Here is a 21,954-nt window from a genome sequence, read left to right on the forward strand (position 1 = left end):
GTCACAGTCCTATGTATCATTTCACGTTGTGTCACAGTCCTATGTATCATTTCACGTTGTGTCACAGTCCTATGTATCATTTCACGTTGTGTCACAGTCCTATGTATCATTTCACGTTGTGTCACAGTCCTATGTATCATTTCACGTTGTGTCACAGTCCTATGTATCATTTCACGTTGTGTCACAGTCCTATGTATCATTTCACGTTGTGTCACAGTCCTATGTATCATTTCACGTTGTGTCACAGTCCTATGTATCATTTCACGTTGTGTCACAGTCCTATGTATCATTTCACATTGTAAATGTTTTCAACAAAGACAATGCAGAACTGGGGACTCACAGGACAGTTGCCGTTTCATCTATAGACATTGATTGGTCTGTGGGCCTGATTCAGATTTGGGAATAGTGAGCAAGTAAAGCTGGGTACACACCTAACAGATATATCTGCCGATGATGGTTGTTCATACACACGGACCAACCACCATCTGGCTGCGGGTCCTGCTGGCCGGAGGTCGTGTCCCTCCCCACAGCCTCTGCAGCTAGTATACAGGCGGATGGCACACCACCCATACACACCACACGGTGCCCCGATATACTGTATCTGCAGCTAGTATACAGGCGGATGGCACACCACCCATACACACCACACAGTGCCCCGATATACTGTATCTGCAGCTAGTATACAGGCGGATGGCACACCACCCATACACACCACACAGTGCCCCGATATACTGTATCTGCAGCTAGTATACAGGCGGATGGCACACCACCCATACACACCACACGGTGCCCCGATATACTGTATCTGCAGCTAGTATACGGGCGGACGGCACACCACCCATACACACCACACGATGCCCCGATATACTGTATCTGCAGATATATTGGGCATTGGCTGTGCAGCACAGCCGACGCGATATGTCTGTGAACGACGTCGTACACAGACATATCGCTGGTACACTCTGGCCGTCGCACACAAGATATATTGGCTGATCAATTGGTCGCCCAATCTATCTGCCAGTCTGTACCCAGCAGGCTGCACTGGGGGGAGAGCAGATGTAACATGTCCAGAGCGTTAGATTTGGGAGGGAGGTGTCCAAGCTGTAATGTACATTGCAGTGTAATAATAAAGCTGTCCAGCATGTGTGGGCTACAGTACATACAGAGGCAGCCAGTAATTACCCTGCATGCAGTAATATGAATGTATCTGCCCCCCTTACATTGCAACATGATTTGTCCGGTATAGAGTTACACTAGCGATGGATTGCCGCGATCCTGTAACATGGCATCTCTGGATTGGTGATAAACAACATGTTTGATTACACAAATTTGCTGATAAATATGATTGTGACCCACAGACGGATCGCTGAACATCGATGGCCTCCGGAACTGCGTTTGCGATCCTATCGCAGGATCCGGCAATCCTTCAGATAGTGTATGGGGGCCTTATCTCTATTCCCAAATCTGATCCAGGCCCTGTATTCTGTCATTCGGCCCCACATAGGCCTTTGATGTAGGTGATACATTCTTTTTCATTACTTAGTCTTATATGATGGAATTCTGAACAAAATAGAATATACAGTATTTCCAGCATGGGAATGGTCTCCTGCCTATAACACATAAGATCCGATCTCTGCATGATAAACTCACCAACGTCTTCTATATTCATGTTATAAACATTAGAATGAAATCATTCCTATGTATCATTTCTGTGTGCCCCTGTACACTGGTATGGCTATACATTTGTTATACTATGGTAATTACTGCATTGTTTGGCCATAAATCTTCTCCTCCATGAACCCTTTTGCAGCTGAGAGAATGACGCCCAGCAGGTTCCTGTGTTAGGGGACGATATTACCTCATTGGGCTGACACCAGAATACAAAACCTGAATGTACATCCTCAATCTCTTACACTGGGTACACATTATACAATATATCGTTTTCACGCGGATCAGAAGGATATATCGGGCACATTGTCTAATGTGAGCGCGCTCCTGCGGGTCGCCAGCTCTTTGCCATAGAGAACAGCAGATGTGACAATCCGGCGGGTGATGGTATGCTCCTGGATGCAGCCACTGAACAATGTATCTCGCGGTCACGCACTATATCGTTCTGTGTGTATGGCGACCAATGTATCATTACATTGGTCACCCCGTCGGCCACGATCCTGGATCGTCTAATGTGTACCCAGCATTGCACTAATTCTAATGTGTACCCAGCATTGCACTAATTCTAATGTGTACCCAGCATTGCACTAATTCTAATGTGTAACCAGCATTGCACTAATTCTAATGTGTAACCAGCATTGCACTAATTCTAATGTGTAACCAGCATTGCACTAATTCTAATGTGTAACCAGCATTGCACCAATTCTAATGTGTAACCAGCATTGCACTAATTCTAATGTGTACCCAGCATTGCACTAATTCTAATGTGTACCCAGCATTGCACTAATTCTAATGTGTAACCAGCATTGCACTAATTCTAATGTGTAACCAGCATTGCACTAATTCTAATGTGTAACCAGCATTGCACTAATTCTAATGTGTACCCAGCATTGCACTAATTCTAATGTGTACCCAGCACTGCACTAATTCTAATGTGTACCCAGCATTGCACTAATTCTAATGTGTACCCAGCATTGCACTAATTCTAATGTGTTGTGTACCCAGCATTGCACTAATTCTAATGTGTACCCAGCATTGCACTAATTCTAATGTGTACCCAGCATTGCACTAATTCTAATGTGTACCCAGCATTGCACTAATTCTAATGTGTACCCAGCATTGCACTAATTCTAATGTGTACCCAGCATTGCACTAATTCTAATGTGTACCCAGCATTGCACTAATTCTAATGTGTACCCAGCATTGCACTAATTCTAATGTGTACCCAGCATTGCACTAATTCTAATGTGTACCCAGCATTGCACTAATTCTAATGTGTAACCAGCATTGCACTAATTCTAATGTGTAACCAGCATTGCACCAATTCTAATGTGTAACCAGCATTGCACTAATTCTAATGTGTACCCAGCATTGCACTAATTCTAATGTGTACCCAGCATTGCACTAATTCTAATGTGTACCCAGCATTGCACTAATTCTAATGTGTACCCAGCATTGCACTAATTCTAATGTGTACCCAGCATTGCACTAATTCTAATGTGTACCCAGCATTGCACTAATTCTAATGTGTAACCAGCATTGCACTAATTCTAATGTGTACCCAGCATTGCACTAATTCTAATGTGTACCCAGCATTGCACTAATTCTAATGTGTACCCAGCATTGCACTAATTCTAATGTGTACCCAGCATTGCACTAATTCTAATGTGTACCCAGCATTGCACTAATTCTAATGTGTACCCAGCATTGCACTAATTCTAATGTGTACCCAGCATTGCACTAATTCTAATGTGTACCCAGCATTGCACTAATTCTAATGTGTACCCAGCATTGCACTAATTCTAATGTGTAACCAGCATTGCACTAATTCTAATGTGTAACCAGCATTGCACTAATTCTAATGTGTACCCAGCATTGCACTAATTCTAATGTGTACCCAGCATTGCACTAATTCTAATGTGTACCCAGCATTGCACTAATTCTAATGTGTACCCAGCATTGCACTAATTCTAATGTGTACCCAGCATTGCACTAATTCTAATGTGTAACCAGCATTGCACTAATTCTAATGTGTACCCAGCATTGCACTAATTCTAATGTGTACCCAGCATTGCACTAATTCTAATGTGTACCCAGCATTGCACTAATTCTAATGTGTACCCAGCATTGCACTAATTCTAATGTGTACCCAGCATTGCACTAATTCTAATGTGTAACCAGCATTGCACTAATTCTAAATAACAATCTGATATTTGGGTTCTTGGCTCTTTTTTTTGCTTATGAATTTAATTCTGCATACAATACAATACAATACAATAGCGGGTTTAGAGGGATTGTTAAATTATTGTTCTCATCCTAACCCACCGCTCTACTTAGTCTCTCCTCTCTGTGTCTCCTCTCTGTGTCTCCCCCTCCTCTATAGAGTGTAAGCTCTCATCCTAACCCACCGCTCTATGCTCCTCACTCATTGTCTCTCCCCTCTGTGTCTCCCCCTCCCCTATAGAGTGTAAGCTCTCCTCCTATCCCACCACTCTATGCTTCTCACTCACTGTCTCTCCCCTCTGTGTCTCCCCTGTGTCTCCCCCTCCCCTATAGAGTGTAAGCTCTCATCCTATCCCACCGCTCTATGCTCATCACTCACTGTCTCTCCCCTCTGTGTCACCCCTGTCTGTCTCCCCCTCCTCTATGATCAGTGGTGTCACAAAGGTGGTACGGGGGCTGCAGAACACACCCAGGTGTCACCCGCCGAGGGTTGACCAAAAAATCCTGACTCCTCAGTGACAAGAGCTGGGTGCTGCATTGTAGCATTACGTGACTCAGTGAGGAAGCCAGCACTGCAAACAGACTGGGCCCAGGGGGCAGTGCGCATCTCCGGAACCTCCGGAGTGACAAGAAGCGGGGCTTCGGGCCGCATGGGCCTGCCCCCACCCACAAGAACAAGCCTGCCCAACCCCACCCGCACCAGGTAACAAGAAGTAGGGACGCTACTGCCTATGATGGTACACTTCTCATTAGCAGGGCCCACCGATCTTCTGGGCTCAGCCTATGCAGCTTCTGTGCATATACAGAGATGGCCTATATTCCATGTGTGTACAGTGCTGCTTCTGTGTATATACAGAGATGGCCTATATTCCATGTGTGTACAGTCCTGCTTCTGTGCATATACAGAGATGGCCTATATTCCATGTGTGTACAGTCCTGCTTCTGTGCATATACAGAGATGGCCTATATTCCATGTGTGTACAGTCCTGCTTCTGTGCATATACAGAGATGGCCTATATTCCCTGTGTGTACAGTGCTGCTTCTGTGCATATACAGAGATGGCCTATATTCCATGTGTGTACAGTGCTGCTTCTGTGCATATACAGAAATTGCCTATATTCCATGTGTGTACAGTGCTGCTTCTGTGCATATACAGAGATGGCCTATATTCCATGTGTGTACAGTGCTGCTTCTGTGTGTATATACAGAGATGGCCTATATTCCATGTGTGTACAGTGCTGCTTCTGTGTGTATATACAGAGATGGCCTATATTCCGTGTGTGTACAGTGCTGCTTCTGTGCATATACAGAAATTGCCTATATTCCATGTGTGTACAGTGCTGCTTCTGTGCATATACAGAGATGGCCTATATTCCATGTGTGTACAGTCCTGCTTCTGTGCATATACAGAGATGGCCTATATTCCATGTGTGTACAGTGCTGCTTCTGTGCATATACAGAGATGGCCTATATTCCGTGTGTGTACAGTGCTGCTTCTGTGTATATACAGAGATGGCCTATATTCCATGTGTGTACAGTCCTGCTTCTGTGTATATACAGAGATGGCCTATATTCCATGTGTGTACAGTGCTGCTTCTGTGCATATACAGAGATGGCCTATATTCCGTGTGTGTACAGTGCTGCTTCTGTGTATATACAGAGATGGCCTATATTCCCTGTGTGTATAGTGCTGCTTCTGTGTGTATATACAGAGATGGCCTATATTCCGTGTGTGTACAGTGCTGCTTCTGTGTGTATATACAGAGATGGCCTATATTCCGTGTGTGTACAGTGCTGCTTCTGTGTATATACAGAGATGGCCTATATTCCCTGTGTGTACAGTGCTGCTTCTGTGCATATACAGAGATGGCCTATATTCCGTGTGTGTACAGTGCTGCTTCTGTGCATATACAGAGATGGCCTATATTCCATGTGTGTACAGTCCTGCTTCTGTGTATATACAGAGATGGCCTATATTCCCTGTGTGTACAGTCCTGCTTCTGTGTGCATATACAGAAATGGCCTATATTCCCTGTGTGTACAGTGCTGCTTCTGTGCATATACAGAGATGGCCTATATTCCATGTGTGTACAGTGCTGCTTCTGTGCATATACAGAGATGGCCTATATTCCATGTGTGTACAGTGCTGCTTCTGTGTGTATATACAGAGATGGCCTATATTCCCTGTGTGTACAGTGCTGCTTCTGTGAATATACAGAGATGGCCTTTATTCCGTGTGTGTACAGTGCTGCTTCTGTGTATATACAGAGATGGCCTATATTCCATGTGTGTACAGTGCTGCTTCTGTGCATATACAGAGATGGCCTATATTCCATGTGTGTGCAGTGCTGCTTCTGTGCATATACAGAGATGGCCTATATTCCGTGTGTGTACAGTGCTGCTTCTGTGTATATACAGAGATGGCCTATATTACGTGTGTGTACAGTGCTGCTTCTGTGCATATACAGAGATGGCCTATATTCCCTGTGTGTACAGTGCTGCTTCTGTGCATATACAGAGATGGCCTATATTCCATGTGTGTACAGTGCTGCTTCTGTGCATATACAGAGATGGCCTATATTCCCTGTGTGTACAGTCCTGCTTCTGTGCATATACAGAGATGGCCTATATTCCCTGTGTGTACAGTGCTGCTTCTGTGCATATACAGAGATGGCCTATATTCCATGTGTGTACAGTGCTGCTTCTGTGCATATACAGAGATGGCCTATATTCCATGTGTGTACAGTCCTGCTTCTGTGTGTATATACAGAGATGGCCTATATTCCGTGTGTGTACAGTGCTGCTTCTGTGTATATACAGAAATGGCCTTTATTCCGTGTGTGTACAGTGCTGCTTCTGTGTATATACAGAGATGGCCTATATTCCATGTGTGTACAGTGCTGCTTCTGTGTATATACAGAGATGGCCTATATTCCCTGTGTGTACAGTGCTGCTTCTTTTTATTTATTATTTTATTTATTACCAGTTATTTATATAGTGCACACATATTCCCCATCACATGGTCACACATACACACACTAGGGGGTCACATCACTCCCTGCCCCAGTGCTTACACTCTATATTCCCCATCACATGGTCACACACATACACACTAGGGGGTCACATCACTCCCTGCCCCAGTGCTTACACTCTATATTCCCCATCACATGGTCACACACATACACACTAGGGGTCACATCACTCCCTGCCCCAGTGCTTACACTCTATATTCCCCATCACATGGTCACACACATACACACTGGGGGTCACATCACTCCCTGCCCCAGTGCTTATACTGTATATATTCCCCATCACATGGTCACACACATACACACTAGGGGTCACATCACTCCCTGCCCCAGTGCTTACACTCTATATTCCCCATCACATGGTCACACACATACACACTAGGGGTCACATCACTCCCTGCCCCAGTGCTTACACTCTATATTCCCCATCACATGGTCACATACATACACACTAGGGGGTCACATCACTCCCTGCCCCAGTGCAGCTTACACTCTATATTCCCCATCACATGGTCACACATACACACTAGGGGTCACATCACTCCCTGCCCCAGTGCTTACACTCTATATTCCCCATCACATAGTCACACACATACACACTAGGGGGTCACATCACTCCCTGCCCCAGTGCTTACACTCTATATTCCCCATCACATGGTCACACACATACACACTAGGGGTCACATCACTCCCTGCCCCAGTGCAGCTTACACTCTATATTCCCCATCACATGGTCACATACATACACACTAGGGGGTCACATCACTTACTGCCCCAGTGCTTACACTCTATATTCCCACACATACACACTAGGGGTCACATCACTCCCTGCCCCAGTGCTTACACTCTATATTCCCCATCACATGGTCACACACATACACACTAGGGGTCACATCACTCCCTGCCCCAGTGCTTACACTCTATATTCCCCATCACATGGTCACATACATACACACTAGGGGGTCACATCACTCCCTGCCCCAGTGCTTACACTCTATATTCTCCATCACATGGTCACACACATACACACTAGGGGGTCACATCACTCCCTGCCCCAGTGCTTACACTCTATATTCCCCATCACATGGTCACACACATACACACTAGGGGTCACATCACTCCCTGCCCCAGTGCTTACACTCTATATTCCCCATCACATGGTCACACACATACACACTAGGGGGTCACATCACTCCCTGCCCCAGTGCTTACACTCTATATTCCCCATCACATGGTCACACACATACACACTGGGGGTCACATCACTCCCTGCCCCAGTGCTTATACTGTATATATTCCCCATCACATGGTCACACACATACACACTAGGGGTCACATCACTCCCTGCCCCAGTGCTTACACTCTATATTCCCCATCACATGGTCACACACATACACACTAGGGGTCACATCACTCCCTGCCCCAGTGCTTACACTCTATATTCCCCATCACATGGTCACATACATACACACTAGGGGGTCACATCACTCCCTGCCCCAGTGCTTACACTCTATATTCTCCATCACATGGTCACACACATACACACTAGGGGGTCACATCACTCCCTGCCCCAGTGCTTACACTCTATATTCCCCATCACATGGTCACACACATACACACTAGGGGTCACATCACTCCCTGCCCCAGTGCTTACACTCTATATTCCCCATCACATGGTCACACACATACACACTAGGGGGTCACATCACTCCCTGCCCCAGTGCTTACACTCTATATTCCCCATCACATGGTCACACACATACACACTGGGGGTCACATCACTCCCTGCCCCAGTGCTTATACTGTATATATTCCCCATCACATGGTCACACACATACACACTAGGGGTCACATCACTCCCTGCCCCAGTGCTTACACTCTATATTCCCCATCACATGGTCACACACATACACACTAGGGGTCACATCACTCCCTGCCCCAGTGCTTACACTCTATATTCCCCATCACATGGTCACATACATACACACTAGGGGGTCACATCACTCCCTGCCCCAGTGCAGCTTACACTCTATATTCCCCATCACATGGTCACACACATACACACTAGGGGTCACATCACTCCCTGCCCCAGTGCTTACACTCTATATTCCCCATCACATGGTCACACATACACACTAGGGGTCACATCACTCCCTGCCCCAGTGCTTACACTCTATATTCCCCATCACATAGTCACACACATACACACTAGGGGGTCACATCACTCCCTGCCCCAGTGCTTACACTCTATATTCCCCATCACATGGTCACACACATACACACTAGGGGTCACATCACTCCCTGCCCCAGTGCAGCTTACACTCTATATTCCCCATCACATGGTCACATACATACACACTAGGGGGTCACATCACTCACTGCCCCAGTGCTTACACTCTATATTCCCACACATACACACTAGGGGTCACATCACTCCCTGCCCCAGTGCTTACACTCTATATTCCCCATCACATGGTCACACACATACACACTAGGGGTCACATCACTCCCTGCCCCAGTGCTTACACTCTATATTCCCCATCACATGGTCACATACATACACACTAGGGGGTCACATCACTCCCTGCCCCAGTGCTTACACTCTATATTCTCCATCACATGGTCACACACATACACACTAGGGGGTCACATCACTCCCTGCCCCAGTGCTTACACTCTATATTCCCCATCACATGGTCACACACATACACACTAGGGGTCACATCACTCCCTGCCCCAGTGCTTACACTCTATATTCCCCATCACATGGTCACATACATACACACTAGTGGGTCACATCACTCCCTGCCCCAGTGCTTACACTCTATATTCTCCATCACATGGTCACACACATACACACTAGGGGGTCACATCACTCCCTGCCCCAGTGCTTACACTCTATATTCCCCATCACATGGTCACACACATACACACTAGGGGTCACATCACTCCCTGCCCCAGTGCTTACACTCTATATTCCCCATCACATGGTCACACACATACACACTAGGGGTCACATCACTCCCTGCCCCAGTGCTTACACTCTATATTCCCCATCACATGGTCACACACATACACATTGGGGGTCACATCACTCCCTGCCCCAGTGCTTACACTCTATATTCCCCATCACATGGTCACACACATACACACTAGGGGTCACATCACTCCCTGCCCCAGTGCTGCTTACACTCTATATTCCCCATCACATGGTCACACACATACACACTAGGGGTCACATCACTCCCTGCCCCAGTGCAGCTTACACTCTATATTCCCCATCACATGGTCACACACATACACACTAGGGGTCACATCACTCCCTGCCCCAGTGCTTACACTCTATATTCCCCATCACATGCTCACACACATACACACTAGGGGTCACATCACTCCCTGCCCCAGTGCTGCTTACACTCTATATTCCCCATCACATGGTCACACACATACACACTAGGGGTCACATCACTCCCTGCCCCAGTGCTGCTTACACTCTATATTCCCCATCACATGGTCACACACATACACACTAGGGGTCACATCACTCCCTGCCCCAGTGCTTACACTCTATATTCCCCATCACATGGTCACACACATACACACTAGGGGTCACATCACTCCCTGCCCCAGTGCTTACACTCTATATTCCCCATCACATGGTCACACACATACACACTAGGGGTCACATCACTCCCTGCCCCAGTGCTTACACTCTATATTCCCCATCACATGGTCACACACATACACACTAGGGGTCACATCACTCCCTGCCCCAGTGCTTACACTCTATATTCCCCATCACATGGTCACACACATACACACTAGGGGTCACATCACTCCCTGCCCCAGTGCTTACACTCTATATTCCCCATCACATGGTCACACACATACACACTAGGGGTCACATCACTCCCTGCCCCAGTGCTTACACTCTATATTCCCCATCACATGGTCACACACATACACACTAGAGGTCACATCACTCCCTGCCCCAGTGCTTGCACTCTATATTCCCCATCACATGGTCACACACATACACACTAGGGGTCACATCACTCCCTGCCCCAGTGCTTACACTCTATATTCCCCATCACATGGTCACACACATACACACTAGAGGTCACATCACTCCCTGCCCCAGTGCTGCTTACACTCTATATTCCCCATCACATGGTCACACACATACACACTAGGGGTCACATCACTCCCTGCCCCAGTGCTTACACTCTATATTCCAACACATACACACTAAGGGTCACATCACTCCCTGCCCCAGTGCAGCTTACACTCTATATTCCCCATCACATGGTCACACACATACACACTAGGGGTCACATCACTCCCTGCCCCAGTGCTTACACTCTATATTCCCCATCACATGGTCACACACATTTACACTAGAGGTCACATCACTCCCTGCCCCAGTGCTTACACTCTATATTCCCCATCACATGGTCACACACATAGACACTAGGGGTCACATCACTCCCTGCCCCAGTGCTTACACTCTATATTCCCCATCACATGGTCACACACATACACACTAGGGGTCACATCACTCCCTGCCCCAGTGCTTACACTCTATATTCCCCATCACATGGTCACACACATTTACACTAGAGGTCACATCACTCCCTGCCCCAGTGCTTACACTCTATATTCCCCATCACATGGTCACACATACACACTAGGGGGTCACATCACTCCCTGCCCCAGTGCTTACACTCTATATTCCCCATCACATGGTCACACACATACACACTAGGGGTCACATCACTCCCTGCCCCAGTGCTTACACTCTATATTCCCCATCACATGGTCACACACATACACACTGGGGGTCACATCACTCCCTGCCCCAGTGCTTATACTGTATATATTCCCCATCACATGGTCACACACATACACACTAGGGGTCACATCACTCCCTGCCCCAGTGCTTACACTCTATATTCCCCATCACATGGTCACACACATACACACTAGGGGGTCACATCACTCCCTGCCCCAGTGCAGCTTACACTCTATATTCCCCATCACATGGTCACATACATACACACTAGGGGGTCACATCACTCCCTGCCCCAGTGCAGCTTACACTCTATATTCCCCATCACATGGTCACACACATACACACTAGGGGTCACATCACTCCCTGCCCCAGTGCTTACACTCTATATTCCCCATCACATGGTCACACATACACACTAGGGGTCACATCACTCCCTGCCCCAGTGCTTACACTCTATATTCCCCATCACATAGTCACACACATACACACTAGGGGGTCACATCACTCCCTGCCCCAGTGCTTACACTCTATATTCCCCATCACATGGTCACACACATACACACTAGGGGTCACATCACTCCCTGCCCCAGTGCAGCTTACACTCTATATTCCCCATCACATGGTCACATACATACACACTAGGGGGTCACATCACTCACTGCCCCAGTGCTTACACTCTATATTCCCACACATACACACTAGGGGTCACATCACTCCCTGCCCCAGTGCTTACACTCTATATTCCCCATCACATGGTCACACACATACACACTAGGGGTCACATCACTCCCTGCCCCAGTGCTTACACTCTATATTCCCCATCACATGGTCACATACATACACACTAGGGGGTCACATCACTCCCTGCCCCAGTGCTTACACTCTATATTCTCCATCACATGGTCACACACATACACACTAGGGATCACATCACTCCCTGCCCCAGTGCTTACACTCTATATTCCCCATCACATGGTCACACACATACACACTAGGGGTCACATCACTCCCTGCCCCAGTGCTGCTTACACTCTATATTCCCCATCACATGGTCACACACATACACACTAGGGGTCACATCACTCCCTGCCCCAGTGCAGCTTACACTCTATATTCCCCATCACATGGTCACACACATACACACTAGGGGTCACATCACTCCCTGCCCTAGTGCTTACACTCTATATTCCCCATCACATGCTCACACACATACACACTAGGGGCCACATCACTCCCTGCCCCAGTGCTTACACTCTATATTCCCCATCACATGGTCACACACATACACACTAGGGGTCACATCACTCCCTGCCCCAGTGCTTACACTCCATATTCCCCATCACATGGTCACACACATACACACTAGGGGTCACATCACTCCCTGCCCCAGTGCTTACACTCTATATTCCCCATCACATGGTCACACACATACACACTAGGGGTCACATCACTCCCTGCCCCAGTGCTTACACTCTATATTCTCCATCACATGGTCACACACATACACACTAGGGGTCACATCACTCCCTGCCCCAGTGCTTACACTCTATATTCCCCATCACATGGTCACACACATACACACTAGGGGTCACATCACTCCCTGCCCCAGTGCTTACACTCTATATTCCCCATCACATGGTCACACACATATACACTAGGGGTCACATCACTCCCTGCCCCAGTGCTGCTTACACTCTATATTCCCCATCACATGGTCACACACATACACACTATGGATCACATCACTCCCTGCCCCAGTGCTGCTTACACTCTATATTCCCCATCACATGCTCACACACATACACACTAGGGGTCACATCACTCCCTGCCCCAGTGCAGCTTACACTCTATATTCCCCATCACATGCTCACACACATACACACTAGGGGTCACATCACTCCCTGCCCCAGTGCTTACACTCTATATTCCCCATCACATGGTCACACACATACACACTAGGGGTCACATCAATCCCCGCCCCAGTGCTTACACTCTATATTCCCCACCACATGGTCACACACATGCACACTAGGGGTCACATCACTCCCTGCCCCAGTGCAGCTTACACTCTATAGTCCCCATCACATGCTCACACACATACACACTAGGGATCACATCACTCCCTGCCCCAGTGCAGCTTACACTCTATAGTCCCCATCACATGCTCACACACATACACACTAGGGGTCACATCACTCCCTGCCCCAGTGCTGCTTACACTCTATATTCCCCATCACATGGTCACACACATACACACTAGGGGTCACATCACTCCCTGCCCCAGTGCTGCTTACACTCTATATTCCCCATCACATGGTCACACACATACACACTAGGGTTCACATCACTCCCTGCCCCAGTGCTTACACTCTATATTCCCCATCACATGGTCACACACATACACACTAGGGGTCACATCACTCCCTGCCCCAGTGCTTACACTCTATATTCCCCATCACATGGTCACACACATACACACTAGGGGTCACATCACTCCCTGCCCCAGTGCTTACACTCTATATTCCCCATCACATGGTCACACACATACACACTAGAGGTCACATCACTCCCTGCCCCAGTGCTTACACTCTATATTCCCCATCACATGGTCACACACATACACACTAGAGGTCACATCACTCCCTGCCCCAGTGCTTGCACTCTATATTCCCCATCACATGGTCACACACATACACACTAGGGGTCACATCACTCCCTGCCCCAGTGCTTACACTCTATATTCCCCATCACATGGTCACACACATACACACTAGAGGTCACATCACTCCCTGCCCCAGTACTTACACTCTATATTCCCCATCACATGGTCACACACATACACACTAGAGGTCACATCACTCCCTGCCCCAGTGCTTGCACTCTATATTCCCCATCACATGGTCACACACATACACACTAGGGGTCACATCACTCCCTGCCCCAGTGCTTACACTCTATATTCCCCATCACATGGTCACACACATACACACTAGAGGTCACATCACTCCCTGCCCCAGTGCTGCTTACACTCTATATTCCCCATCACATGGTCACACACATACACACTAGGGGTCACATCACTCCCTGCCCCAGTGCTTACACTCTATATTCCCCATCACATGGTCACACACATACACACTAGGGGTCACATCACTCCCTGCCCCAGTGCTTACACTCTATATTCCCCATCACATGGTCACACACATTTACACTAGAGGTCACATCACTCCCTGCCCCAGTGCTTACACTCTATATTCCCCATCACATGGTCACACACATAGACACTAGGGGTCACATCACTCCCTGCCCCAGTGCTGCTTACACTCTATATTCCCCATCACATGGTCACTCACATACACACTAGGGATCACATCACTCCCTGCCCCAGTGCTGCTTACACTCTATATTCCCCATCACATGGTCACTCACATACACACTCTATGGGCCTGATTCAGACCCACTCGCGAGCGGCTGTCCGCTCGCAAGTGGGTCGATGTTATGCACTGAGCATGCGCACGACGGAGGGAGCTCCGTCGTGCGCATGCGCCTGACGCGACGAGCGAAGGAAAGTCCTTCGCTCGTTGTGTCCGATCAAAGGTGGCGTGCTGTCAATGTTGATTGACAGCACGCCCCCTTTGGTGGGCGTGCCGGGGGCGTGCCTCCCTGACGGGGGCGTTCCCACGGGAACGCCTCCCGTTAGAAGCCGGCCCACTGACATCACTAGTGATGTCAGTGGGAGTGATTTTGGCTCTGATAGAGCCAAAATCACTCCGGAGCTTGCGGTTGAAAACCTCAACCGCAGGCTCCGGCTCGCAATTTCGATGGTCGCGATGGTCTCGACCATCGCGGCCATCAAAAAGCACGCTCGTATAGCCTGTGGGTGGTGACCCACAGCTATACGAGCGTCCAGGAGGACGCTCCATGAAAATGGAGCCCGGCCCTCATTCAGAGCACTCTGCTCAGCTCAGAGCGTACGGCTCTGAATGAGGGCCTATATTCCCCATCACATGGTCACACATATACACACTAGGGGTCACTTCACTCCCTGCCCCAGTGCTTAATCTCTATATTCCCCATCACATGGTCACATACATACACACTAGGGGTCACATCACTCCCTGCCCCAGTGCTTACACTCTATATTCCCCATCACATGGTCACACACATACACACTAGGGGTCACATCACTCCCTGCCCCAGTGCTTACACTCTATATTCCCCATCACATGGTCACACACATACACACTAGGGGTCACATCACTCCCTGCCACAGTGCTTACACTCTATATTCCCCATCACATGGTCACACACATACACACTAGGGGTCACATCACTCTCTGCCCCAGTGCTTACACTCTATATTCCCCATCACATGGTCACACACATATACACTAGGGGTCACATCACTCCCTGCCCCAGTGCAGCTTACACTCTATATTCCCATCACATGGTCACACACATATACACTAGGGGTCACATCACTCCCTGCCCCAGTGCTTACACTCTATATTCCCCATCACATGGTCACACACATACAGACTGGGGGTCACATCACTCCCTGCCCCAGTGCTTACACTCTATATTCCCCATCACATAATCACACACATACACACTAGGGTTAATTTTTTAGTTGTAACCCAATTAACCTACCAGCATATTTTTGGAGTGTGGGAGGAAATCCACGCAAGCACAGGGAGAATATACAAACTCCACACAGTTAGGGTCATACTGGGAATCAAACCCACAACCTCAGTGCTGCAAGGCAGTAATGCTAACCACTACACCATCTGTGCTGCCCTTTTTATGTCATTCTGTAGAGCCATATAAATAAAGGATAATAATCGAGAACAGTTTCTGTATTGTCCTATTGAGAGGACCTTTGTACCCACCATAAATACAGCGCAGATCATTTGAATACGGTAAATAAATAACATTTTGTGAGTCTGAATTGGACTTCCTTTGGGTCACAGGAAACACCTGGGTTAGGGATGTTTTTAATTTTGCTCCAAAATAAGCACAATTTATGGAAAAAATTGTATTTTCCCCTATATGCAGAGCCCTATGTATGTGGAGATGTGTCCAGCCCATACAGTACTTGGCTCATATGGGAACATACGTACATCCCGCGCCCCTATAGTTGTAAGAACAGTTGTACACATGCAAGTTACGCTACATATATGGCGCAGCTCTTAGCATCAGCCCAATACATTGTGTTCAGTTGCAGGAGAGTGGTGACACATACATACATACATACATACACACATATATATATACACACACACATACATACACACACATACATACAAACATACACACATATATATACACACACACATATACATACACACACATACATACATACATACACACATATATATATACACACACACATACATACACACACATACATACAAACATACACACATATATATACACACACACATATACATACACACACATACACTCGTGTGTATATACAAATACTCATATTCACACATACATATATATACATACACACATACATACACACATACATACACACACTCGTGTATATATACACAGATACTCATATTCACACATACACATATTCACACACTCATATACACACACACATATACATACATACACACACTCGTATATATACACAGATACTCATATTCACACATACATACTCACATACACACACTGACACACTCATATACATACACACACATTACATACACACATTCATACATACACACACATACACACTCATATACATACACACACACACTCATATACATACAAACACATATACATACACACACACATACATACATATACACACACACACACTCGTATACACATACATACACACACATACATACACACATATACAGGCATACACAGATACACAGATACACATACATAAACAGATCCACATATACATACATACACATATACATACACACACACACATATACATACACACATACTCGTATACATACAGATACTCATATTCACACATATACACACACTCATATACATATACACACATATACATACACATACTCACACATATATACACACATCATACTTGCCTACACTCCCGAAGGCTCCCGAAAATCAGTTGGCGTTCCCGTCCACCCGGAAAAGTTACCAAGTCTCCTGCAATTTTCTCCATTGCCAGCACCTCTCCCGTCTTCCCCCTCCACCCGCTCTTAACCCCCCGCAGCCTCACCTCCACCCGCTCGTAACCCCCTGCAGCCTCACCTCCACCCGCTCGCAACCCCACTGCAAGCTCACCTCCACTCGCTCGCAACCCCCCCCGCAGCCTCACCTCCACTCGCTCGCAACACCCCCCGCAGCCTCACCTCCACTCGCTCGCAGCCTCACCTCCACTCGCTCGCAGCCTCACCTCCACTCGCTCGCAGCCTCACCTCCACTCGCTCGCAGCCTCACCTCCACTCGCTCGCAGCCTCACCTCCACTCGCTCGCAGCCTCACCTCCACTCGCCTGCAACACCCCCCGCAGCCTCACCTCCACTCGCTCGCAGCCTCACCTCCACTCGCTCGCAGCCTCACCTCCACTCGCTCGCAGCCTCACCTCCACTCGCTCGCAGCCTCACATCCACTCGCTCGCAGCCTCACCTCCACTCGCCTGCAACCCCCCCCGCAGCCTCACCTCCACTCGCTCGCAACCCCCCCGCAGCCTCACCTCCACTCACTCACAACCCCCCCCGCAGCCACTAATTTATAGAGCACAAGTGGGTGATGTGGGGGGCGATGTGGCAATGCACAGTGAGGAGTAGTAGCATACCCCATAGTACAACACCTGGCAGTGGCTGTTAGCCTATGAACTTAACATGCAGATGGCAGACATGGCAATCTGCGTTACTGCGGCCCACCATGTGATTAGGGGTACTGACATGGAAACACAAAGGGCACAATGTAACGGGATGCGAGTTTATTTGCTGGATCAGACTCGCACCTTCCACACTTTATAAAGGTGAAAGTTCGTCCTGCAAATCGCACATGTAATAGGGAGCAGTTTGCAGGTGGGAGTTTAACTGTTTTATTATTCTTTATGCCGGTAAACTTACACCTTTTATTATGTGACTTTAAAAACAAGGGGCCAAATGCAATAGGGGGAGAGTTTAGCAGTAACCTCTGACACTTTTTAAACTCAACCAACGTAATAAAGTATGAGAACATGGAAAATCTCATATAAAACTAAAAAACCTCACGATTTAAACTCTTATCAAGATGTTTTCCCATTTTTAAGATAAAAACTCGACCAATGTGATCCTGTACCCAGCATATGGGTGATCAGATAATCACTATCGCTGATGGAGACACAGATGGGAATCATGTCAGTACTCAGTGATCCTGTACCCGGCGTATGGGTGATCCGATAATCACTATCACTGATGGTGACACAGATGGGAATCATGTCAGTACTCAGTGATCCTGTACCCGGCGTATGGGTGATCAGATAATCACTATCACTGATGGTGACACAGATGGGAATCATGTCAGTACTCAGTGATCCTGTACCCGGCGTATGGGTGATCAGATAATCACTATCACTGATGGTGACACAGATGGGAATCATGTCAGTACTCAGTGACCCTGTACCCAGCGTATGGGTGATCCGATAATCACTATCTCTGATGGTGACAGATGGGAATCATGTCAGTACTCAGTGACCCTGTACCCAGCATATTGGTGATCAGATAATCACTGATGGAGACACAGATGGGAATCATGTCAGTACTCAGTGACCCTGTACCCGGCGTATGGGTGATCAGATAATCACTATCACTGATGGAGACACAGATGGGAATCACGTCAGTACTCAGTGACCCTGTCCCAGCGTATGGGTGATCAGATAATCACTATCACTGATGGTGACACAGATGGGAATCATGTCAGTACTCAGTGACCCTGTCCCAGCGTATGGGTGATCAGATAATCACTATCACTGATGGTGACACAGATGGGAATCACGTCAGTACTCAGTGACCCTGTACCCAGCGTATGGGTGATCAGATAATCACTATCACTGATGGTGACACAGATGGGAATCACGTCAGTACTCAGTGACCCTGTACCCAGCGTATGGGTGATCAGATAATCACTATCACTGATGGTGACACAGATGGGAATCACGTCAGTACTCAGTGACCCTGTACCCAGCGTATGGGTGATCAGATAATCACTATCGCTGATGGTGACACAGATGGGAATCATGTCAGTACTCAGTGATCCTGTACCCAGCGTATGGGTGATCAGATAATCACTATCACTGATGGTGACACAGATGGGAATCATGTCAGTACTCAGTGATCCTGTACCCAGCGTATGGGTGATCAGATAATCACTATCACTGATGGAGACACAGATGGGAATCATGTCAGTACTCAGTGATCCTGTACCCAGCGTATGGGTGATCAGATAATCACTATCACTGATGGAGACACAGATGGGAATCATGTCAGTACTCAGTGATCCTGTACCCAGCGTATGGGTGATCAGATAATCACTATCACTGATGGTGACACAGATGGGAATCATGTCAGTAATCAGTGACCCTGTACCCAGCGTATGGGTGATCAGATAATCACTATCACTGATGGAGACACAGATGGGAATCACGTCAGTACTCAGTGACCCTGTACCCAGCGTATGGGTGATCCGATAATCACTATCTCTGATGGTGACAGATGGGAATCATGTCAGTACTCAGTGACCCTGTACCCAGCATATGGGTGATCAGATAATCACTGATGGAGACACAGATGGGAATCATGTCAGTACTCAGTGACCCTGTACCCAGCGTATGGGTGAACAGATAATCACTGTACCCAGCGTATGGGTGATCAGATAATCACTATCACTGATGGAGACACAGATGGGAATCATGTCAGTACTCAGTGACCCTGTACCCAGCGTATGGGTGATCCGATAATCACTATCTCTGATGGTGACAGATGGGAATCATGTCAGTACTCAGTGACCCTGTACCCAGCATATGGGTGATCAGATAATCACTGATGGAGACACAGATGGGAATCATGTCAGTACTCAGTGACCCTGTACCCAGCGTATGGGTGAACAGATAATCACTGTACCCAGCGTATGGGTGATCAGATAATCACTATCACTATCACTGTTGCTTAGTTTATGGGTGAACACAATACTGTGAGCTGGGAGGTGGTGACAACTGACTGGAAATGGCTGTTATTGAGGTTACTGTAGGAACAAAATAGCCCAAATTACATGATTTACATTTTTTTTTGTTAATAACCAAAACACGATGAGGATTTAGAACCAAAACCTGGGGGTCCACAATCTCTAGTAGTGATAAACGTGGGGTATTGATGCTAGGTGTATGAGAACACATCTGCATTTAGTGTTTAGGGCGTGTGCAGCACCTCATGATGCGGCACATAGTGGGGCTCATGGTGATGATGTCTATACTAAGCAGCGAGTAAATGTGATATTTGTCAGATTGTCCTGGAGGTACCTCATGGGTGTCAAGGAAGACCTACATTCTCCAGCACTACAATGTCACCAGACCGTGGGATGATGGGTACTTCACATGCCATATACATAGGCTTATCATATTATTCCTTTATATATACTGTATACAAAGGCTTATCATATTATTCCTTTATATATACTGTATACATAGGCTTATCATATTATTCTTTTATATATACTGTATACATAGGCTTATCATATTATTCCTATATATATACTGTATACATAGGCTTATCATGTTATTCCTTTATATATACTGTATACATAGGCTTATCATATTCTTCCTTTATATATACTGTATACATAGGCTTATATTATTCCTTTATATATACCGTATACATAGGCTTATCATATTATTCCTTTATATATACCGTATACATAGGCTTATCATATTATTCCTTTATATATACCGTATACATAGGCTTATCATATTATTCCTTTATATATACTGTGTACATAGGCTTATCATATTATTCCTTTATATATACCGTATACATAGGCTTACCACATTATTCCTTTATATATACTGTATACATAGGCTTATCATATTATTCCTTTATATATACCGTATACATAGGCTTATCATATTATTCCTTTATATATACCGTATACATAGGCTTATCATATTCTTCCTTTATATATACCGTATACATAGGCTTATCATATTCTTCCTTTATATATACCGTATACATAGGCTTATCATATTCTTCCTTTATAT

General features: G+C 46.8%; 1 protein-coding gene across 5 annotated transcripts in view; it reads left to right on the forward strand.

The window, feature by feature from the left end:
* The window catches only part of LOC148453761 (RNA-binding protein Nova-2-like), a 108,610-nt gene that overhangs the window by 42,248 nt on the left and 44,408 nt on the right, over nt 1–21,954 (forward strand). The gene's annotated exons all lie outside the window — the stretch shown is intronic.

Source organism: Taudactylus pleione, unplaced genomic scaffold (assembly GCF_031769625.1).
Source record: "Taudactylus pleione unplaced genomic scaffold, aTauple2 ptg001092l, whole genome shotgun sequence".
NCBI lineage: Eukaryota > Metazoa > Chordata > Amphibia > Anura > Myobatrachidae > Taudactylus > Taudactylus pleione.